The 24,838-nt window shown below is 47.2% G+C and overlaps 1 protein-coding gene across 3 annotated transcripts in view; it reads right to left on the minus strand.

The window, feature by feature from the left end:
* LOC144766815 (uncharacterized) overlaps positions 1 to 24,838 on the minus strand; it is a 502,863-nt gene that overhangs the window by 474,591 nt on the left and 3,434 nt on the right. The window lies entirely within an intron of this gene.

The raw sequence follows: 24,838 nt of genomic DNA on the forward strand, positions 1-24,838 counted from the left end.
GCTGTAGGTCAACTAGAGTGGCATTCTGGCCGTACCACTGCTTCATCTCCTCCTGGCTGGCTTCCAGATTCGCCTGAGTGATTTGTCTGAATCACCTAGTCTGGTTCCTGAAGGCCAGCATGTAGCCATATGCATCCTGGGGATATTTCCGGGGAGCTTGCTCCCAGACTTCCTTGCCCAAACTCAGAGGTCTTCTCACTGGGTGACCATAGAGAAGTTCAAAGGGGCTGAACCCTAGGGACTTCTGTGGCACCTCACAGTAAGCAAAGAGAAGGCATGGTAAGAGGACGTCCCACTTATGCCTCATGGGTTCCTCATGATCCAGAATCATGCCTTTGAGGGTCCCAGTTGAATCTCTCAACCAGCCCATTACCTTGGGGGGGGTGTAAGGAGTGGTGAACTTATAGGTACACCATACTCCTGCCACAGGTACTTCATTTTCTGACACCACCTCTCTGGGGAACTCCACGTGGGACAGAATTCCCATCAGTGCACGTCCCACCATGGGGGCTGTCACAATCCGGAGAGGGATGGCTTCCGGGTACCGGGTTGCATTGTCTACCAAAACCAGGATGAACTTGCTGCCCATGGCTGTCTTGGGATCCAGAGGCCCCACAATGTAAATGCCCATCCTTTCAAAAGGGGGTGCTGACACAGGGAATGGCTGGAGAGGAGCCTTGTGCTTCCTCCCACTCTTTCCATTTGCCTGGCAAGTCTGACAGGTCTTCTAATGAGTGTCTGAACTCTTGCGCATTTGGGCCAATAAAAGTGGGTGACAAGCCTCTCAAAGTTCCTGTCCTGCCCCAAATGTCCTGCTAAAGCAACATCATGAGCCAGCCCCAGTAAGAAGGCTCTGAAGCGCTGGGGTACCACCAGTACATGGGCTGACCTAGGCTCGGCAATCTTAGGCTCGCTATACAGGAGACCATTCTCCCAGTAGATCCAATGTGATCCAGACTGATCACCTGTTGCCTGGTTTGCAGCCTGTTGCCGCAAACCCATAAGAGAAGGGTCACCTCCTCTGCTCCTCACAGAACTCTTCCCTGGAGGATCCTCCTTCCTGCTGCCAATGGGTCAGCTCAGGCAGGGCCCCCAGTTCACCTACCTGTTCCCCTGTAGGTTCCAGGGCATCCCCCTCAAGGTCTGCCTCTTCCTGGTCCATGGGAGCTGTGGGGGTGGGTTTTCCGCGCCCCGGCCTCTTCTCTTTAAGACAGACACCTGGACCACTCTTTCAGGCTCCAGGTCCTCTTGAACACCCTTACTGGCTGTCATGGACCGAGTGGTCACGCATGCCCACTCAGGCAAACCCAGCATCTCGAAATGAGCACTTTGCTCCACCGTAACCCAAGGGGAGCTCTCCAAATCGTTACCCAACAGAAAGTCAGCAGGCATGGCTGGCCTCACAGCTACTTAAAGAGTACCTGTGACCCCCCCACAAGAAGGGAACCTGAGCCACCTTACAGTGGCTCTCTGTGTTGTCAGCGGCAACAACTGGGTAAAATGCATTGGGGATCACCTTCTCTTCAGACACCAGCCGACAACTGACAGCTGTCACACTGGCTCCGGTGTCTCTAAGAGCCTCCAATCCATGGCCATTAACGGTCACCCACTGCCTGTACTTCTTAGTGTTATCAGGGGATGTATGACGTTACAACGCATACTTTTACAACGCATGCCTTTACAACGCATTTTTTACAAAACAAGTACCTTTACAACACATGTTTTTACAACGCATACCATTACAAATCAAAATAATAATAGTTATGAAAAGAACCATTACAACGAAAACAAATATAACGCATACCATTACAACGTATATATTATGAATTTTCAATATATATTTTTTTTGTGTAAAATAACTCCTGGCACGGGATGCAGGGAAAATAGGGGTTTTTGGTGGGGAAGTGTATTAAAATGTAGTAAAAAACGGAACATTAATTAATAAAAATAGCACTTTTTAAAAATAAATTAATACTCGAGTCGTAAAAAAATACTCGCAATTTTAGAAATTAATATTTTCATTGTTCAAAAATGCATATCAAACGTATTACCAAAAATATTTTTTTTAATTAATATAAATCGTAGTAAAAAACGTAACTTTGAATACTATAAACAGAATAACAAACGCATACCCGCCATTTTAGAAAGAAAGCCAAAAACAGAGTTCTACAACTCTTTTCATGAAATCCACACCAAGAGACTCTAAACAAAATGGAGGACAAAACGCTATGTCAAAGTAAAACACACACTTTTAAAGAGATATTTTAAATTACACGTTTTCACAGCAATTATATGTAAAAAAAAACAGATTTAAACAATGCTATCCTCAAAAATTAAGAAGCCACTCACAAAAACCTACAAATACGAGTAAGACACCATTTTGAAATCAGTTGTTATTCAACTACCAGAGGGAGCAGACGCAAATAACTGATCCTCTGACCTCTTGCCACAGTGACGACCTCGAGTCAAATGAAGAGAAATCCATTCATAAATACAAGTTTGCATTAAAACACAAGTAAAAATAGCTTTTTTTTAAAATATCGTATTATTAGTAATAAATGTAAAACATTATTATATTTCAGATTTTCGAAATCTTTACCATCACTTCATTAAATCGTTTCTCCATTTGAATTAATTACTCATAGATGTAAGTACATTTTTAAAATATAAATGACTTTCCATAATATGGGGTTATTTTCTTAAAACAACTTTTTCGAATGTCATGGATATAAACTCTCAAATGCAACAGTGTTTTTTAAAGCCATTTTTAAATAATATTTTCAGAAATTTCTCACGTCACAATGTCACAGTTATATTTTTCTTAATTACATGGTTTTTTTTTTTATAAAAGATATTTTTATTGTTTTGTTCAAAGGAAGAGGGGAAGGGAAAAGGGGAGGGAAACATAAAAGAAAAGAAAAGGCGACAACCCCGCCACAAATCCCACACAGGGGAGTAAAACATTCCGCAAAGAAAAGTGCTGATGGCTATCCACAGTAGTACATGCTACATCAGTTAAGGTCCGACACTATACTCGTGCCTTCTCAATTGCCCACATAAGAATAAAAGTCTGTCCAGGAGCAATAAGGGATGGGCATCCGAAGCCATCGTAGGACCAGACCCCAAGCTAAGTAGAGTCGCAACAATGAACAGTAACAACACCCCAACTAGGCCTCCCCCCACCCGGTGGTGACGACACAGCCATCCTCCCACCATATCCGGAGGGAGGACACACAAAGCAATCATACTTGAAATAAGTAATTAGAGCCTATAAAGCAGCCCTCCGCTTGGCAAAAGCACAATTTTTTGAGGAGCGAATACAACTTGCCTCAAACTCCTCCAGGGAAACCTTTAAGGTGGTGCAAGAACTGCTCAAAGTTCCTGAACCAGCAGTCACCCATGACCCGGAGAGGTGCAAGGAGTTGGCCGATTTCTTTCATATTAAAATTGTAAATATATTGGACTCTCTACCCCAGACCGCTAAACCTCACGGGACCCAAGAAGAGCTTCCCCCCCCAATTCAGTCGAAAGAGTGCCCTATCTCCTTGGACACGTTCGGCCCAGTTTCAGAAAGTGAAACGTTAAAAGCCATAGCCTCCATAAAAAGCGGCTCCCCTACGGACCCAGTTCCCTTTAAAATTTTAAAGCAAGCAGCAACCGCGGTGGTAGGGCCCATTACGGACCTGATAAACGCCTCTTTCTCCCGTGGTTTGGTGCCACCCACCTGGAAAAAAGCCGTGGTCAAGGCACTTTTAAAAAAATCTAACCTTGACACGGCGGAGTTGGCCAATTTTAGGCCTATTTCTCTGCTGCCAGGTCTCAGCAAAATTGCTGAGAAGCTTGCAAACCATCGACTGTCCAACTTTCTAGAGTCGAACGGTCTGCTCCGAGACTCGCAGACCGGCTTCCGTCCCGGCCAGGGCACCGACACGGCCCTCCTGGCAGTCGTTGAAGAATCGAGACGCATCTTAGATTCGGGAGGATCAGTGGCAGTGATCCTCCTGGATCTAAGTGCTGCGTTCGACACCGTCAACCATCAGGTGTTGACCCAACGGCTGTCAGAGGTGGGTGTGGCAGGAGCCGCGTTGAAATGGCTTTGCTCATTTCTTGAAGACCGGTCCTACCAGGTCTGGGAAGGAAGCAACAAGTCTCCGTCCATTTCTCTCCAGTGGGGGGTGCCGCAGGGCTCGTCCTTGAGCCCGACATTATTCAATGTCTACATGGCCCCCCTGGAGGATGTGGTGACCCCTTATAACATCAAAATCATCAGCTATGCTGATGATACTCAGCTGGTGGTCGCCCTTCCTCAACTGGTGGAGAATCCTGACTTGTTGCACTCATGTCTGGTGGACGTCCACACCTGGATGAGCAGCTCAGCCTTGAAGCTGAACGGCTCTAAAACAGAGATCATGCTGCTTGGAAATAAAGCTCCGCTATTGCCACTATCATGCTGGCCAAGCTGTATGGGTGACCTCCCAACCATGAAAGAGGAGATTAAGAGCCTGGGAGTCTGGCTGGAGCAAGATCTTTCCCTTAGAACTCACGCCAAAAGAACTGCGGGAGTCTGTTTTGCCCTGCTGCGGGCCGCGCGTAAAATTCTTCCGCTCCTTCCCTTTCCATCGAGGAAGTTGCTGATTCAGGGTTTGATAACATCTCGCCTAGACTACAGCAATGGACTGTTTCTGGGCGCCCCTGAATCTACCTTTAACAAACTTCAGCAGGTGCAAAACGCGGCGGCCAGACTCCTTATGGGAATCCCCCGAACAGAATCTGCCAGACCCGCTCTCAAGGCCCTGCACTGGTTACCAGTGCGGGAGAGAGTGAAGTTTAAGGCACTATCCATCGCACACAAAATTCTTCAGGGCAGTGGACCTCCTATCCTGGGGAGTTTGGTTGTGCCTTACAAAGCTAACAGAGCGCTGAGGTCTGACCAGAGGTGTCTGCTCCATGTCCCGAGAGTAAAAAGATCACGCACGGGCGGGAGACGATTCTCTGTGCACACAGCAACGCTCTGGAACTCTCTCCCCCTAAAACTTCGTGCTGAGACCTGCACCCTGCGCTTTCGCAGGGGTCTGAAAACACATCTGTTTCCCGTGTGAGTCGTTACTACTATTTCATGGTCCCACGGTTGATGCACTGTTCACAGCGCCGGGATGCCTCAGGGTAGCTGTGCGCTATATAAGTTTTAATAATAATAATAATAATAAATGCAAGGCACGAAGCGTGGGTGGACAGACCGCCGACGGCAGGCCAGATGACAAAAAGCGGACCAGCAGGCCCCATCGAAAGCGGAAATTTTTAAAGTCTCCCAGGAAGATGTCCGACATCCTCTCCATGCTCAGAAGGCCCCACAACCTCGAGTGCCACAGCGATATAGCCGGCGCGTGCGGCTTCTTCCATGCCGCTGCCAGGGTAAGCTTAGCCGCCCCAAGACACAGCCACTGAATACGCTTGTCAGCTTTAGTCTGGTGTTCCAACAATGGATCCCGAAGGCCCAGTAGAACATGAGCCGCCGAGTCCGAGATCGGGTACCCCAAGATCTCTTTGATGTGGGAGAGTATTTCCGACCAGAAGGGGCGAATGATCGGGCAATCCCACCAAATATGGTGGAAGTCGCCCAGCAGGCCACACCCTCTCCAACATCGGTCCGACGATGCCGGGAATATTCGATGGAGCCTGGAGGGATACAGGTACCAATCATACATCGTTTTCAGGTGAGCCTCCCGAAGGCTAACGGAATGGTTGAGCGCCACCACATCTCTCCAGAGGTGTTTCCATTCCGTATCAGAAATATCCCGTTCCAGAATGCTCTCCCACCGCTCCATGTATCGAGGGCGAGGGGCAACCGCCGTGCGCAAGAACAAGCTATACAAAAACGAAATCGCCCCCCGCATCGTCGAGGTGTGAAGCAAGAAGGCTTCGAAGAGAGAGAGTGGACGAGTGGCAGCTTCACGAACCCCCTCTGATGTCGCCCAGTGAAGGAGCTGGGCATGGCGGTAGCACTCTGTAGGCAAAAGACCATAGTCACGCATACAGTTCTGGAAGGTGAGGGGCACGTTCCCATGAAACAAGTGCGTAAGTGCCCGACAGCCCCCCTCACGCCACAGTCGGTAGGGGCCCTCCTGGGTGGCCGGCGGGAAGGCCGGGTTAAAGTGAATGGGGGTGAAGGGGGACGGGAAGGTGGTCCAGCGATCGTCCCCAGACACCGTATCCCACACCTTCAGGACCGTGCTAGTGGGAGTGCTAATGTAAGCATTCTTAGGTCGGTCTATCTTAGGCTTCCAGACCAGGTCCCAGATCGACCTACCCGCCACTGCCCGATCCATATGTAGCCAGTGCTTCTCCGAAAGCTGTTGCGTCCACTCCACTATCACCCGTAACTGTGCGGCCTTGTAATACAGCAGCATGTCCGGGAGCCCAACTCCCCCCTCCCCTCTCGGTCGACGAAGCGTCGTGAAGGGTACCCGAGCCCGGCCACCCTGCCAAACAAACTTCAGAACCATCGTCTTCAGGCGGCGGAAGAAGTCCGCGTCTAAGGGAATAGGTAGGGCCTGAAAAAGGTAAAGAAACTTGGGGAGGAGGACCATTTTAAGTGCATGAATCCGACCGAGCCATGAAAGGTATTTCGGTTTCCACCGGTCAAGGTCAGTGCGCACCGAGGCTAGCAAGGGGGGGAAATTCGCTGCAAAGAGGGAGCCCACAGATGGTGTGAGGCGCACCCCCAGGTACATTATGGATGAGGGGGCCCAAGACAAGACCGTCAGCAGGCGCAGCCGATCCTCCTCAGCTGAGGAAAGGGTTAAGTTCAAAATCTGCGACTTATCCAAGTTAACCCGGAATCCCGCCACCGCCTCGAACCGAGACAGCTCCTCGTGGACAGGTGGTAGGGACTGGGCAGGGTCACCCAAAGATAGAAGGACATCGTCCGCAAAGAGAGATATCTTATGTTGCTCCCCCGTGAAGGGTATGCCCTTGATGCGGTCGTTCTCCCGAATCGCCAGTGCCAGAGGCTCAATACTCAAAGCGAAGAGGAGAGGGGAGAGAGGGCACCCCTGTCTCGTACCTCGCGAATGGAGGAACGCAGCCGACCGATGTCCGTTAACCAACACCCGCGAGGTCGGTTGATGGAAATTCACCCGAAGCATCGTAAGAAATTGGTGGGAGAAGCCAAAAGCAGCCAGGGTGCGGAATAAAAAGCCCCAATCGACTCGGTCAAAGGCCTTCTCCGCATCCAGACCCACCAGTACAGCAGGTAACCGGAACCTAGAAGCCTTTTCGATCAGGTGAATCACCCTCCGCAAGTTGTCGTGAGTCTGGCGCCCCTTAATGAAGCCGGACTGGTCCGGGTGTATAATGGCCGGCATCAAGTCTTGCAACCGGCGGGCGATGAGAGAGGAGTACAGCTTGGCATCCACATTCAATAAGGCTATAGGGCGGTATGAAGTACAGCTGGAGGGATCCTTCCCCTGTTTGGGGAGCACAGAGATCAGGGCCTCAGCCATAGTGCCCGTGGTTTTCCCGTCCGTCGCCATACTATTGAAAAGGGAGACCAGGCAATCGACAAGTTCCGAGGCAAATGTCTGATAAAAGTAGGCTGTGTACCCATCAGGCCCAGGGGCTTTATTAGGTTTCAGTGCCTTGATCGCCAACAGGACTTCCTCCCTAGTAAAGGGAGCAGTAAGCTGGTCATTGCTATCAGCAGAGACCCGCGGGAGGGGAAGGCCAGACAGAAAGGCGTCCTGCGCCTCCGCATCTAGGGAATCGCTTTTATAAAGCGACTCGTAGAACCGTCCAAAAACATCAGCCTTATCCCCATCCCGATGATGAACCGTACCTCCCGGATCCCGGATTCCCCCTATATAGTCCTTCTCCCTTTTTTCTCGGAGTTGGCGGGCCAAGTGGCGGCCCACTTTGTTCCCCTGAGCGTACGACCCCCGACGTAAACGCAGGAGGGTAAGTTCAGAGCGGTTGGAATAATGTGCCTTCAACTTCCCCCTGACCGCCGACAGAGGCCGGAGGGTCATGCGCGAAGGGTTCAGTTTGTGGGCCCGCTCAAGTTTTTCAAGCTCAGCCTCCAAGGATTCCCGCTCCGCTCTACGGAGGCGGTTAAGAGCCGCGTTGAGCCCAATGCAGGTACCCCGTAGCGAGGCCTTACAAGCATCCCAGGTGTTGAACACCGAAGTGTCCGAGGCCGGGTTAAGCAAGAAGAACTCCCTGATAGCTTTCCTGAGCTCCTTACAGGATGCCTCATCGCGTACCACAGCTGCCGGAAAGTACCACTTCCGATACCCATCCCCCCCCACCAACCACTGAAGCTGGAGCGTCATGAGGCCATGATCTGAGACGGAGAGGGGAAAAATTGTAGAAGACCGGACATCTCCCCGAAGGGCCTGACTCACAAAAACATAGTCAATGCGCGAGTAGGTGTGGTGCACATGAGAAAAAAACGTGTAGTCCCTGGATTGCGTGTTAACAACCCGCCAACCATCCACAAGACCCAACTCCACCATCCTTTGTTTAGTTACAGCAGAGAAAACACCAGAGTCTGTCCTCTGGGAACGGGAGCTGTCCAAAGCCTGATCCCACACCATATTAAAGTCCCCCATGACCACCAGGTGACCCTCCACGAAGGCCCCCACTGTATCCAATAGACCTTGAAGAAAATTATTCTGCTGTGCATTCGGCACATACACTACCACAAACGTACACAGGCGTCCATGAAGCAGTCCTTTAACCATCAACCATCTACCCTCCTTATCGCTCTGCACTCCCAGAGGTTGGAATTGAACGGAAGACCTAAATAAAAGCGCCACCCCCCTGTGCTTGGTAGAAGCGGAGGACCTGTATATGAGGGGAAACTGCCTATGCCGGAGCCGGAGCTCATCCTTACGGGCCAGATGGGTCTCCTGGAGCCCAACCACATCCAAGTGGTGATCCAAAAGATATTTCCACAACTTCAGGCGCTTCTGCGGGGAGTTAAGGCCCTTCACATTCCAAGTGCCCAGGCTAACAGGCATGGGAGCAGATCAAGTCCCCCAGCTCTCCAGCAGCGCAACCCAGCCGGTCCCCCCCTCCCTGGAGCCCCCCCCCTCGGGTACCACCCAGGTTCGGGAAGCCTCTCCCCCCTTCACAGTGCTGACCCCACCCGCACTCTGCCCCGCTCACGTCCCTGGACCAGCAACCAACCCGCAAGTCCCGACACAAAAGAACCATCGCCAACCACAGCCAACAGGAGCAGCCCATCAGGTCAGTCCACATACACACAGTCAAACATTCGTCGTCACCACCCCTCCCCTCCCCCGCCCAACACCCCCCCGACCCGCCCCAACCTGGTCCCCCCCTACCCACCCATTCCCCAACATCCCAAAACACCCAAACAGTAAGGCCCAAAATGAGCAAATCCAGGAGAAAGTTCCCCAAGGGGCGTAGTTGGAGACCCAAGATCGAGTCTCCCAAGGCCAGAGAACGGGGTGTCTTCTCGAAAAGTACATACATAACCCCGTTACCTGTAAGGGCGTGCCCCTCCGGCACCACAGCATGCGGCATGAAGATCAGGCCGCCCCAGAGCTCTGCTGCGACGGTGTGAGCGTGGCCGAGGCCACAGAAGCCACTGCATTACCCCGCTCCTGGAGGCTAGTCGTGCGGTCGGGCCTCCTGCTATCCTCCGGGCCCACTCTATGCCAGGACGAGGAACGGCGTCGTCTCCGCGGTGAGGGGCTCCGACGTTCGGGAGTCGGGGTCTCTCCCCCAATCCCCAACAGTTCTTTCGCCTCTCGGAGGGAGCGAACCTGGGCCAACCTGTTCTGCCAACGGAAGATAATTCTAAAAGGGTGGCCCCAAGAGTAGGAGATATTGTGCTCACGGAGGTAGGTAGTGATGGGACGGAACTCGCGCCTCTTCTGGAGCGTCGTTGCGGCCAGGTCCTGGTAGAGCTGAGGCCGATGGTCCCTGAACTGCAGGGAGGGGATATCACGCGCCTTCCTCAGGATCCTCTCCTTGACTTGGAAGTCGTGGACGCATACCAGGATATCAGGTGGGGGTCCCCCGTTCCGTCTGGGTAGGCCCACCCTATGGACCCGGTCCATTCGAATCTCCGTCACGTCTTCCTCGCCCAAAACCTGAAGTAGGAGAGCCTGCACATATCCACGGAGATCCCCCGCCTCACCGTCCCAGGGGACCGCCCGAATGCGGATGTTGTTCCGGCGGGAACGGTTCTCCAGGTCTTCAGCATGGGCCTGCAAGTCTATATTTTGTTCCATCAGGCGGAGCACGTCCTGCTGCAGCAAGTGTACATCGTTGGCCATAGTGAGATCGTGATCCTCCAAGGTGGCGACCCTCTCTCCGATGCCGTCGACATCCCGCCGCACCTCGCGTAGATCCGACGTAAGCTGTGAGCGAAGCTCCGATATATCTTCTTTGATGGAGGAAAAGAGTTCCTTCATAAAGGCCTTAGTAGCCGGAGCCTCATCATCAGACCTCCCCGACGACGAGCTCTGGCCCGGGGAAGCCGGGGCCTGGGAGTTCCTGATAGCCCCCTCTTTCACAGTCTTCCCCTTGCGAGAATTGTTGGCCATCGTCGCTCCAAAGCGCTGCACCCAGGGGCCGGAAGAGCGTCCCTCAGATGGATGGTGGGCAGGCGAAGCAAACCACAGGGACACCAGGTGCCTCGCAATGCCGCAGGTTCCAGCGGCAATCTTAGTGTCCAATGCCCCTAGGCGTCCGCGGAGGGGGACGGGCGGTGGCGCCAAAGAAGCCGGTGTGATGGGCCCTCAGACTCTCCTACCAGCGAATGACCACCACCCAAGGCGCCGCACACAGGGCCAGCCGCCCTCCACCAGCTGCACACCAGGTCCGCTACACCACCGGGAGTCCGGCCGCCAGAGAGGCCCACCACCAGGGGGACACCTCGAAAATCAAAGAGGCAGTGGGCGACGGGACTGCAGCTCACCCGCAGCTCTCCTCGTGGCTGCACCCACACGTGGACCCTCTTCCAGTCTGCTCCCGGCGCTCACGCCGTATGGCTCTCCCCCGCTCTGCCGCCATCCACAGCACACCTCTCGTGGGGGGGGGGGGCAGGACGCCCCAGCCGCAGTAGCGAATCAGCCACAGAGGCTGAGGCCGGGACCCAGGTCTAGGCCTCGATCCCCGGCCTCGAGTAGACCGCCGGCCGCCCACACACCCCGGCCGCCGCGGCCGCAGTCCCCGCCTCCTCCCGAGGCTCCAGATTCGGCGCCGGACCGGCGTCCGCCCGTGACTCAGGGGACCGGAATGCTTCCGCCGGGCAGTGCAGGCGCCCACTCCTCACCACAGCCGCCGGGCTGCGCCGAAGTGTCTCCGGCCGCGCCGAGTCGCCTCCCGCCTCAAGGCGGCGTCCAGGCCGGAGCGCCGTGCAGGGCCGGGGGTCAGGCAGCTCCGCAGCCTCAATGCCGCGTCTCCCGGGACCAGGGCGCCCAAGAGTCCGTCCAGCGCAGGTTCCCACTCCAGGGAGCTCGGGGAGCTATTTCCCTGCGAGAGAGACTCCGGGAGCCGCCGCTACACAACGCTAAGCAGGGCCAGGCGCCGGAGGGGACACACAACACGTCCTACTCCGCCGCCATCTTGGCCACGCCTCAATTACATGTTTTTAATGATATATGAATTTTACCAGCATAATAGTATTGTGACTTTACCGATTTAAAATATGTAAAAAACGAAACATTTTAAATTTTCATATTTTAACAGCAAAATCATTACATGTGAAGCACCCAAAAATCACATCTATAGCTCGTTTTTGAATTAGGAGCAAAAGACCATAAATCTACTCAAAAAAAGGTAATTTGTTAAAATTATTTTAAATACATTTTTCTTTTTTACAGGGATGCAGTTAGTTACCTGCAAAAAATTATAAGCCTTTTTTAAATTTAAAATTAGTTTTTAGATTCAATTATCATATTTTAATGCACTATTTTGAAATGTGTAAAAATGTTTTCTAATCAAAAAGTAATGTTTTCGTTTTTAAAAATAGTGTTTTAAATGTTTGAAATAACATGTATTCATTTTTATTACCATTTACAGATATAACGACATTCAAAAACTTGAAAGCCTACAACATAGAAACAAAGAAAAAAATTAAAGAAGGTAAATAATACTATTAAAGGCCATTAAAACACCTGTGACGTGTATTTTTGTAATCCTCTTTTTTTCCCACAAAAAGCAAGCGTACCATTATTAAACATTCTGTACTTAAAAATCCTTCAACTGTATCTTTCTACCAGATTCAAACCAAAGTACTCTACATTTGGACCAGAAATTCATACCAATTCAACTAAACAACAACGCCAAAGTAAAGAACCAAAGGTAAGACACGTTTTAACACAAATAAACATTTTCATCATTAGACATGTCCATGAAACTGAATTTAAAATGCAAGCAATATAAAAATGTTTTTAAAATGAAAACTGCTCTCACACTGTTTCAAATTCAACTGCATAATATGTTAAACAAGAAGCAGAACAATAAAGTTTAAATAAACTCGTTTTCAAACAAAGTCATGAAATGCATTTTTTTTAAATGTCAACACGCTATTAAATGGTCTATCATTTCATTCTAAACAGACAGACATCTTAATAAGAAATCTCATCAAAGAAGAGCAATTGAAAACACCTCTTCTTCAAAGACTCAACTACTCCAAACTAAAAAGGTAAAATTCTCAAAAGTGAACCAGTAGGAAACTTAATGGATAGTGTAAATGTTTCTTTAACCATTCGAACTACAACAAGTTGCAGCAGTAGTTAAAGTGATAGATATTGAAGGGGTATCATTTACTATTCTAACTCAAGGAAGGTGCAACAGTAGGGAAAGTGATGGATAGTGTAGGGGTATCATTTTCTATTCTAACTTCTAGAAGGTGAAGCAGTAGGGAAAGTGATGGATAGTATAGGGGTATCATTTTCTATTCTAACTCCTGGAAGGTGTAGCAGTAGGGATAGTGATGGATAGTGTGCCCTTTTTTTATTCCCAAGAAATAGGGTATTTATAATTTATAAATCAACAACCTATTTATTTTATATTCTTCTACAGATATCTTCCAAAAATCTGTACAACAGCCATTTCAAGACAACAATCTACACACAATCCAAAATCACACCTGAAAAGTGAACAGAAAATAAACAGCAAGGTAAATATATTTTAGCCATGTTTTCCAAACAAATAACACGCCTCTAAATGTGCAGAGAATTGCACACTAATAAAAAAAAGAAATTTCATATGTTTTCAACATCTTTTTCCTTTTCTTCTTATCATTTCAGAAAATGTCAAGTGATAAAGCAGCAAAATACATAAAGAGCAGCAAAGGAAACCGTCTCCAACATTATGAAGGGTATATTTATTGCAAGGAAAGAATTTCTGAACCAAGGAGACATTGGAGGTGTGTGCAATATCACTCATCCCATTGCTTAGGCAGAGCGGTTACTCTGGGTGACACAGTTGTCAAAACATCTGAGCATAACCACTCTGCCTCAGCAATGGAGATTGAAGTAAGACAAACCATGAACGAAATGAAAGATATTGCAAGCACCTCCAATGACTCCACTGGTTCTATTTTAAGGGAAGTTGCTCAACATATCCCTGACCACATTCCTTGCAGTATGCCCATAATACCTAATCTGAGACGAATTATTCAACGTAAAAAACAGGCAAGTAAGCCACAAAGAGTTACACCACACACATTCTCTGACATTGTAATTCCTCCTTTACTCTCTCTTACTATTTCTAAGGAACCTTTTATCCTGCATGACAACCAAAACCCTCAGAAACGAATAATTATCTTTAGCTCACCCCGTAACCTTGCAAAGTTAGAGAATAGTGATATTTGGATGATGGATGGGACGTTTAAAAGTTCGCCCCATCCTTTCACCCAAATATACACTATCCATGCTAAAATTAACCATACAGTAGTGCCCCTAGTGTACAGTTTGCTACCTGATAAACAATCCACAACGTACACTGAACTTTTAACAGTGGTTAAATCTAAAACATCCAACAAAAGTCCTAGGAAAATAATTATTGATTTTGAATTCGCAATGATAAATGTTATAACCAAAACGTACACGGATACCCAAATTCAGGGATGTTTTTTCCATTTTTCCCAGGCATTTTGGCGTAAGATACAAAAAACATCCCTTGTTGCGGATTATATATCAGACAGCAAACTGCAATTCGAACTATAAAAACTTACAGCACTTTGCTTTGTACCTCCTGATAGTGTAGACGAGTACTACACTGCAATTACTGAATCTGACTTTTTTACTACAAATGAACAAAAATTGGCACCCCTGCTAAATTATTTCGAAGACACATGGATTGGACATCTAAGCAGGTCGGGTCGCAGGAGGAAGCCACGTTTCCATGTGGAGTAGTGGAACTGCTACGCGAGCTGCTTAGAAGGAGAGGCAAAGACAAACAATGCCATAGAGGGGTGGCACAACTCCTTCAGCCACACAATTGGAAAACCTCATCCTAATCTTTATCATTTTTTGGAAACTTTGAGGAAGGAGCAAAGTTTTCAAGAAATGAGAATGTCAAAAGCATTAACAGGTAGTCTGAACCCACGCATCTCTAAAAGATCAAAGGAAATGTCAGAACGACTATTGGCTATTTTACAACAGTTTTCGTGTGGCTTCAGACTACCTAGTTAATGTTGCACACATACTCCACTACTAATTCACCCTACAGTATTACTTTCCTGTTTTGCCTTAAATTACATTTGCACTAATTACAATTGGAATTTTTTTTTTTTTTCAATTTTTTTTTTTTTAAAGTCGGGTCACCTTACCTTAGCAGTTTTCTTTTTTCTTTCTTATTCTTCTTTAATCCAAAGCAAAACCATTCTTGTTGTGTATTCCAAAAGATAAAATCCATTCCCAAAAAAATGCTTTTCCAAAATAAGGTAATCCTTTTTGAAGATAGATTTACAACATAACATTTTTCCAAAAAGAGATTTCTTCTCCAAATCGAAACAAAGTTCATCTCCCAAAAATTCAAAATAGGATCCTTCTTCTTCCTGCACTGGAAATCAGAACTCCAAATAAATCGAAGGTACGATCCATCCACTTGCTGTTTTCGAAATCAGCAGTCCTTCAAAAAGCAATTCCAAATCTGAAAATCCATTGAAAAACAAATCCCAAAAGCAATCCAATGATGTGTTCCACGATTCCAAAAATAAACCATTAAAGACGATCCTTTTCCTCCTCTCGAATACCCATGTTCGTAAATCGATCTTCTTTTGTATCCGATGTATTCCATAGCAAACAATGTCACAATAATACATACTAAAAGCATTCTTTAACTATTATTTAACTTAATAAATACAAACATTGCTATAAAGTTTAAAAAACACGTGACCCGACGTGGCCTTCCACTAACAATGTGATCGGCGACATGCTGAATCTAATATGAAACCTTTAATTTAACTAATCTAAAACTCCCTTTTCTTCCCTTGCAATAAATATCAATCTAAACATTGTTTTAACTAAAAAAATAAGTTAACCCCTTCCATGCTCATGACGAGCTGAGCTCGTCATGAGTTGCGCCGCTCGCATGCTCATGACGAGCTCAGCTCGTCATGTAACGCGGTATTTCGAAAAAAAACGCACAGCGCAAAAATTATCGCCGCACGCATGCGGTTAAAAAACTTCCCTACCTGAGCGAAGGTCTCCTTGCTTCTGCTCTGTCCAGCGACGCTCCTCAATATGGGTGCCTACACGTTTGACGTTCACGCGTATACGTCATCACAAGCTGCAAAAAAAGAAAAAGGACAATTATTTATTTTTATTTATTTATTTTTACTGTATCTTAAAAGTATTTTATTTTAATATAAAACAGTATTTAATAAATGTTTTGAAATGTTTGAAAATTTATAAAAATATTTACTTTTATTAAATAAATATTTTTGTCATTAAACTTACATAAACGGTCGTATTCGATTTTTTTACAATATGTAATTTAAATGTACAATGATTAATTTTATTTTAAACAAAGTATAAAATTATGAAATATTATTCTTAACTTCAGCATACTCCCTTTTGTTTGTGTTCCAAGCCCCTTACTCTCCAACAAGCTTCATATTTCATTGCCGCGACATTCACATAGTGAGCTATGGAAATAAATGAAGGACATAACATTCCATTGAAATCAATGTAAAAGCGTGTGAACTTTTTTGAAAATAACTTTAACATTCTTTATCACACACTATTTGAATTTAAAATAAGTCACTTTTTAAATTAAGGTATTCTAAAAATATAATAATATATTTTTTTAAAGTTTATGAAGTGTAAGTGTTGAATAGTGTTCAAGTATAAATTACTAATCTAACTCCAGGATGGGTGTAATACTAAGGTAAGTTTGGGTTAGTTGAGGGGTATAAATTACTAATCTAACTCCAGGGGGGTGTAATACTAGGGTATGTGTGGGGTAGTGGAGTGGTATAATATTCTATTCTAACTCCAAGGGATGTAATACTAGGGTATGTGGGGGTTAGTGGAGGTGTATAAATTACTATTCTTACTCCAGGAGGGTGTAATACTAGGGTATGTGTTGGATAGTGGAACAGTATAAATTACTATTCTAACTCCAAGGGGGTGTAATACTAGGGTATGTGTGGGATAGTAGAGGGGTATAAATTACTATTCTAACTCCAGGAGGGTGTAATACTAGGGTATGTGTGGGATAGTGGAGTGATATAAATTACTATTCTAACTCCAGGGGGGTGTAACACTAGGGTATGTGTGGGATAGTGGAGGGATATAAATTACTATTCTTACTCCAGGGGGGTGGAATACTAGGGTATGTGTGGGATAGAGGAGGGGTATTAATTACTATTCTTACTCCAGGGGGTGTAATACTTGGGTATGTGTGGGATAGTGGAGGGGTATAAATTACTATTCTAACTCCTGGGGGGTGTAATACTAGGGTATGTGTTGGATAGTGGAGGTGTATAAATTACTATTCTTACCCCAGGGGGGTGTAATACTAGGGTATGTGTTGGATAGTGGAAGGGTATAAATTACTATTCTAACTCCGGGGGGTGTAATACTAGGGTATGTGTGGGATAGTAGAGGGGTATAAATTACTATTCTTACTCCAGGGGGGTGTAATACTAGGGTATGTGTGGGATAGTGGAGGGGTATAAATTACTATTCTAACTCCAGGGGGTTGTAACACTAGGGTATGTGTGGTATAGTGGAGGGGTATAAATTACTATTCTTACTCCAGGGGGGCGAAATACTAGGGTATGTGTGAATAGAGGAAGGGTATTAATTACTATTCTTACTCCAGGGGGGTGTAATACTAGGGTATGTGTGGGATAGTAGAGGGGTATAAATTACTATTCTAACTCCAGGGGGGTGTAATACTAGGGTATGTGTGGGATAGTGGAGGGGTATAAATTACTATTCTAACTCCAGGGGGTTGTAACACTAGGGTATGTGTGGGATAGTGGAAGGGTATAAATTACTATTCTAACTCCAGGGGGGTGTAATACTAGGGTATGTGTGGGATAGTGGAGGGGTATAAATTACTATTCTTACTCCAGGGGGTGAAATACTAGGGTATGTGTGGATAGAGGAAGGGTATCAATTACTATTCTTACTCCAGGGGGGTGTAATACTTGGGTATGTGTTGGATAGTGGAGGGGTATAAATTACTATTCTGACTCCTGGGTTTTGTAATACTAGGGTATGTGTTGGATAGTGGAGGTGTATAAATTACTATTCTTACTCCAGGGGGTGTAATACTAGGGTATGTGTGGGATAGTAGAGGGGTATAAATTACTATTCTAACTCCAGGGGGGTGTAATACTAGGGTATGTGTGGGATAGTGGAGGGGTATAAATTACTATTCTAACTCCAGGGGGTTGTAACACTAGGGTATGTGTGGGATAGTGGAGGGGTATAAATTACTATTCTTACTCCAGGGGGGTGAAATACTAGGGTATGTGTGAATAGAGGAAGGGTATTAATTACTATTCTTACTCCAGGGGGGTGTAATACTAGGGTATGTGTGGGATAGTAGAGGGGTATAAATTACTATTCTAACTCCTGGGTTTTGTAATACTAGGGTATGTGTGGGATAGTGGAGGGGTATAAATTACTATTCTAACTCCAGGGGGTTGTAACACTAGGGTATGTGTGGGATAGTGGAAGGGTATAAATTACTATTCTAACTCCAGGGGGTGTAATACTAGGGTATGTGTGGGACAGTGGAGGGGTATAAATTACTATTCTAACTCCAGGGGTTGTAACACTAGGGTATATGTGGGATAGTGGAGGGGTATAAATTACTATTCTTACTCCAGGGGGGTGAAATACTAGGGTATGTGTGGATAGAGGAAGGGTATTAATTACTATTCTTACTCCAGGGGGGTGGAATACTTGGGTACGTGTTGGATAGTGGAGGGGTATAAATTACTATTCTAACTCCTGGGTTTTGTAATACTAGGGTATGTGTTGGATAGTGGAGGTGTATAAATTACTATTCTTACTCCAGGGGGTGTAATACTAGGGTATGTTTTTGGATAGTGGAAGGGTATAAATTACTATTCTAACTCCTGGGAGGTTTAATACTAGGGTATGTGTGGAATAGTAGAGGGGTATAAATTACTATTCTAACTCCAGGGGGGTGTAATACTAGGGTATGTGTGGGATAGTAGAGGGGTATAAATTACTATTCTAACACCAGGGGGGTGTAACACTAGGGTATGTGTGGGATAGTGGAGGGGTATAAATTACTATTCTTACTCCAGGGGGGTGAAATGCTAGGGTATGTGTGGGATAGAGGAGGGGTATAAATTACTATTCTTACTCCAGGGGGGTGTAATACTTGGGTATGTGTTGGATAGTGGATGGGTATAAATTACTATTCTAACTCCTGGGTTTTGTAATACTAGGTATTAAAAATACATACTCGAGTATTAATATTAATACTAAATTTTTAAACAAAGTCTTTTTTAAATTAATAAACTAGTATTAATATTAAAATTCATACATTTAACATCTAAAAAATATTTTTTAGAGATAGTGGTGGGGTATAAATTACTATTCCTACTCCGGGAGGGTGTAATACTAGGGTATTAAAAATAAGTACTCTAGTATTAACATAAATACAATAGTATTAAACAAAGTCTTATTTAATTTAATAAACTAGTATTACAATTAAAATTAATACATTTAACTTCTTAAAAAAATAAAAAAATAATATAATTAATTTACATTTTATTTTTTTCAAAATATTATAAACTTACCCATAAATGCGTTACAATGGCTTGCGTTGAAATGACATCTGCGTTGTAATGGCATGCGTTCTAATAGCATGCGTTTTGATGGATGTTGCGTTGAAAAAGTTGCGTTGTGATGGTAGTGCGTCGTAAAAGTTGCGTTGTGATGGATGTTTCCCGTTATCAGGCAGCTGGGTCCTGGGGACCACCGCACAGTCTCCTAAAGAGACTAGGGACATCTCTGCGGGACCTCACCCACCTTGGGCGCCCATCTCCTCCCCCAGGGCTACACTAGCCATCTGCCGGGGTGGTGCACCAGTGGGTGCTGTCTTCCCATACAGGGGACATCTAGCAATATAAGAACAGTGGTCCACCAGCCCACATTTAAAACAGGTCTTGGGCCCCCTTTGAACAGGCGTATCTGTCTGGACCCTGCCTTCTTCTCAGGGGGAGGTTGGGAACCTTGCCATTGGTTCCCTTGGGGATTACTTTGGGGCCCTTTCTGGAACTCCCTCTGTTTACCCTTGCCCCCCCTCCTCTGCTGGGGACCCTGCCCACCTTTGGCGAAGTCTCCCACATGACCCTTGTGGACCTGGGTGCTTACACACCGGTCCGCCTCCTCAGCAAGCTTCCTAGGATTAGTTAGCTTACTATCAATCAGGTGCTGGCGTAGCTCTGGAAAACAATTATTGGACAAGTGCTCCCATGCAAACAAATCATAGAGCGCCTCAAAATTATCCACTTTACTACCCTTCACCCAACCATCTAATGCTCTACAAAAGAAAGACACGTATTCCATCCCATGTGGTAGACTCCAGTTTCTTGCAATTCCTAAACATTTGTCTGTACAACTCTGGGGTCAAACCATATCTGGACATTAGGGGCTCCCTTCATGTAGGCATAGGACACCTGTGCCTCTGTAGGTAAATCTAACAAGGTGTCCCACCCATCACTAACAAAGCGGCCCCACAACCCCGCTCCCCAATCCTTCTCAGCGACCTGGTGGGCCAACATTGCAGCTTCATAAGCCCTAAACTAGTGACCAATATCCTCATTTTTGTGGAAATCCTTAACTACTTCCTTGGGGATGTAGGCCCTTGATTCTGCAGGCACTGGTGGCGTGCTGCCACCAGAGGGAGGAACCTCTAAACTTTTGGCTTTGAGTTCCAATTCCCTCAATATTCTCTCATGTTCAAAATGCATTTTCTTTTCCTCTAAGGCTAACTTCTTCATTTCTAATTCCATCCCAAGCTCTATTTTCTTGCTCTCTATGTCTTTCTGATCATCTACTTTGAGCTGGGCTAGCTCCAACTTATGCACTCTCTCGCTCTCCCTGTCCTCCAGCTCTCCTGGGGACAGGCCCTTGGAAGAAACACTGCTGCCCACCCTGGAAGGTACTCTCCCCCCGGTTGGGTCCAATGGCCCCTCAAGCTGCCCATCTAAATTCTCTATCTCCACCACCGGCTCTTCAGGATGCTCACTGGCATTCCTAGATTCTACCCAGGACCTCAGTGCCTTTTGGTATTCCTTTTTCCTGGTGAGGCCTTTCAAAGAGATTTTAAATTCCTTGCAGAGAGCCTTGAGGTTTTGCACATTGTAGCTATCAATTCTCTCCTCTTCAAATTCAATGTCAAAAGATGCAATAGAGGTTCGCTTACTCATGGTAGAAAGACTGGCAGGTCTCAAGAATCAAGAAATAGAAAAGAAGTCCCAAGGAAAAACTCTACCAAAATGTATTTGGTCGTGTTTGGTCTGCACTCATTAGTAGTGTATACCAATCACTGTATATGAGTAACAAATGCAAGACCAAAATCCTCACGCTGACCACCAATGTTACATTTGGGGGTCTCTAGTTGGCAATGGAATACACCTTTTAACAAATAGGGACCCTTGCGTCTAGTCAGGGTAAGGGGCTACACTCCTAAAATAAACCCTGCTCACCCCCTTGGTAGCTTGGCACAAGCAAGCAGGCTTATGTCAGAGGCAGTGTGTAAAGCACACAGTAATACCGTGACAACACTACAGATGGACACCACACAGGTTGTGTTATAAAAATAAGTATTTTTATATACACTTAACACAAGACCCAAATGACAAAAATCCACAATACATTACTTAAAATATGCAGAAAATAGGTTATTCACTTAGATGCAGTCTCTAGCAACAAATAACTCCACCTTAAGTTATTACAACGTCGTGACAGAAGAAATCCCAAAGTACAGTGCCGACCATGAGGTGTGCGGAGTCGGGCCCAGAGTCAAACAGAACCCCAAATAACAGTAACTTGGAAAAGCGATGAAAAACAAAAACAGCTCACGGCATCAGGAGGTGCGGCTTCGTTGGGCTGTGCGGCGTTGGTTTCTTACGACCCCAGGGGATGTGTAGATTCGGTTCCTTACTGCAGCGCAGGGGAGGTGAGTCGACGGTTCCTTACTGCATCGGGGAGGTGACGTCACGATGGCGCCAAGACCACTGTTCCTTATGATGTAGCGTGGACGATGAATTATTGGTCATCCACGTCGAGGATCGGCTCCGCGATAACGATGTCGGCTTGGGAGTTGATGCGGCACAGCAGCAGGCGTCGGGCCCACGGCACAAGTCGGAGCAGCGCTCACGGCTTCGGGCAGGTTTACGGCATCGCTCGCTGGCGTCGATGTGGCATGGCGGCCGGTGTCCGGTCTGCTTTTCAAGTCGTAGCAGCGCTCACGACTTCAGTGCAGATTACGGCGTTGCTCGCCGGCGTCGGTGTTGCAATTTTCTTCTGTAGCAGCTAAAACTGCAGTTCTAGATACAGGCAAACAGAAGGGATGAAGTATTGTATCCCTGAGACTTCAGGCAGGAGGCAAGCTCAACTTCAAGCCCTTGGAGATCTTCCTCAAGATGGTGAAAGCACACTCAGTCCTTTTCTCCTTTCTTTTGGCAATAAAGTAACCACTGTAGGCCAACCCCAACAACACACAGCATAGGGGTAGTCTCCTCCTTCAGCTTCTTGGTTCTTCTCCTCAGCAAAGGTTTGTCTTGATTCCCAGAATTGATCTAAAGTTCTGGGGTGTGGACCCCCTTTTTATGCACACAAATACTTTGTCTCTGAAGGCAGAGTGTATCTGTACCTAGTCCAAACCAGTTCTGGCTGCATGCTGCCAGTGCACAACTTCTTCCTTTGTCAGTGAGGGGCAAGGTCATCAGACACACCACAGGAGGTGGAGCCAGCATTGTGGAAGGCAGGCATAGCCCTATTCAGGCCCAGGCACTACTACTCCCACCACTCCTCATGCAGATAGGTCTATTCAGCCCTGTGCTGACTAACCCTGTCTCCTGGAGCCACCCCAGCCCCTGTCACTCACAAACCAGACATGGAATACACAACCTAGCAGAGGCAGGCTTGGATGGTTAGGCAAGAAAATGCCTACTTTCTAAAAGTAGTGTTTTCAAACACAGAATGTTAAAACCAACTTCACTTAAAGATGTATTTTATCATTCTGAGTTCAGGCCTACTAAATTTGTTTTTCCACCCTGTTCCCTGGGTCAGTTATGATTATAAGGTGTTATAATCAAACTGCCCATTCTGGCATTTAGGGGCAGGTAGCCTTGCAATAGTGAAACACGAAAATGGCTGTAATTCACTATCAGGACATGCATCAAACACATCAGGGCATGTCCTACCTTTTACATACAATGCACCCTGCCCTTGGACCTACCTTAGGGGTGGCTAACATGTCAAAAAGGGAAGGTTTGAGGACTGGCAAGTGTGTGCACTTGCCAAGTCGACATGGCAGTCCCCCAGACTGCACCCAGGCTCTGCAATGCCAGGCCTGAGCCATACTTTACAAGATGCTTTACAGACCCAAGAGACCTCAAGAACTTCCGACCCATCTCTTTGCTCCCCTTCCCGGCCAAGGTCATCGAGAAAATCGTTAACAGCTAACCCGATACCTCAAAGAGAACAGAATCCTGGACCCTTCCCAGTCAGGGTTCCGTAAACCAGAGCACCGAGACCACCCTCATCACCGCCACCAACGACATCAGGACCCTGCTAGACAATGGGGAGACTGCAGTACTCATCCTCTAGACCTCTCCGCCGCCTTCGACACCGTCTGCCACCGCACACTACGTGCACGCCTCCACGACGCAGGGATCTGAGACAAGGCTCTGGAATGGACCACCTCCTTCCTCTCCGGCAGAACCCAGAGCGTCCGCCTCCTCCGTTCCGTTCCGAAGCCTCTGAGATCATCTGCGGCGTATCCCAAGGATCCTCCCTCAGCCCGACACTGTTCAACATTTACATGGCCCCGCTCGCACACGTCGCCCGACAGCACGACCTCAACATAATCTCCTACGCCGACGACAGTCAAGTGATCCTCTCCCTCACCAAGGACCCCATCACCGCCAAAGTCAACGTCCATGAAGGAATGAAGGCCATCGCCGACTGGATGAAGATCAGCCGTCTGTAGCTGAACTCGGACAAGACGAAGGACCTCATCCTCGGCTCCAACTCGTCAGCCTGGGCCGACTCCTGGTGGCCAATGGCACTGGGGGCAGCTGCGACCCCCACCGACCACGCACGCAACCTGGGAATCATCCTCGACTCAACGCTCTCAATGACCAAGCAAGTCAACGCCGTCTACTCCTCCTGCTTCAACACCCTCCACAAGATCTACAGATGGATCCCGACAGATACAAGAAAGACAGTCACCCAGGCCCTCGTCAGCAGCAGACTCGACTACGGAAACACCCTCTAAGCGGCTAATCAATCGACTACAATGCATTCAAAACGCCTCGGCATGACTGATCCTCGATGTACCACGACATGGCCACATCAACCCCCACCTGAGAAATCTGCACTGGCTCCCCATCAACAAGAGGGTATCCTTTAAGCTCCTCATCCACGCACACAAGGCACTCCACAAGACCGGCCCAGCCTACCTCAATAGACGGCTCTCCTTCCACACCCCCAACCGCCAGCTACGCACTCGCCACCGTCCCGCGCATCCGAAGAACAACCACCGGCGGGAGATCCTTCTCCCACCTCGCCGCCAAGACATGGAACACCCTCCCACTGAACCTACGACAGACCCAAGACCTGATGACCTTCAGGAGGATACTAAAGACCTGGCTGTTCGATCAGTAGCGCCCCCCCCCCCCTCCCAGCACCTTGAGACCCTCGCAGGTATGTAGTGCGCTTAACAAATGACTGAATGATTGATTGAGTCTGACCCTGTATGGGCCTTTGTTGACAAATGGGGATGGGGTGTAAAACTGCTAAAAGTCCGGGTAGAGAGGCTCACCCATCTTGGGTGGGTTATGCTGCCACAGTCAACCAACTGCAAATCAGGTCAGTTTAGGACGAGCAGCAGGCCACCCCAGATAATGAATGAAACAGTCACTCTAAATTCCAAAAGTGTGGCTTCTGTTCCACCTGTCTTGATCATGCCAGTGGTTTTTCTTTCTGTGACACCTCTTCCGACCATTCTCCTTCTGAAACGCAGACTCTGAGCCAGACAATGAATAGGTGCTAGCAATAACAAGCATTTGCAATGCAATAGTTCTCGTATTTACGAGAGTTTGAGCTACAGGCATTGTAAATGACAA

Source organism: Lissotriton helveticus, chromosome 7 (genome assembly GCF_964261635.1).
Source record: "Lissotriton helveticus chromosome 7, aLisHel1.1, whole genome shotgun sequence".
Taxonomy (NCBI): Eukaryota; Metazoa; Chordata; class Amphibia; order Caudata; family Salamandridae; genus Lissotriton; species Lissotriton helveticus.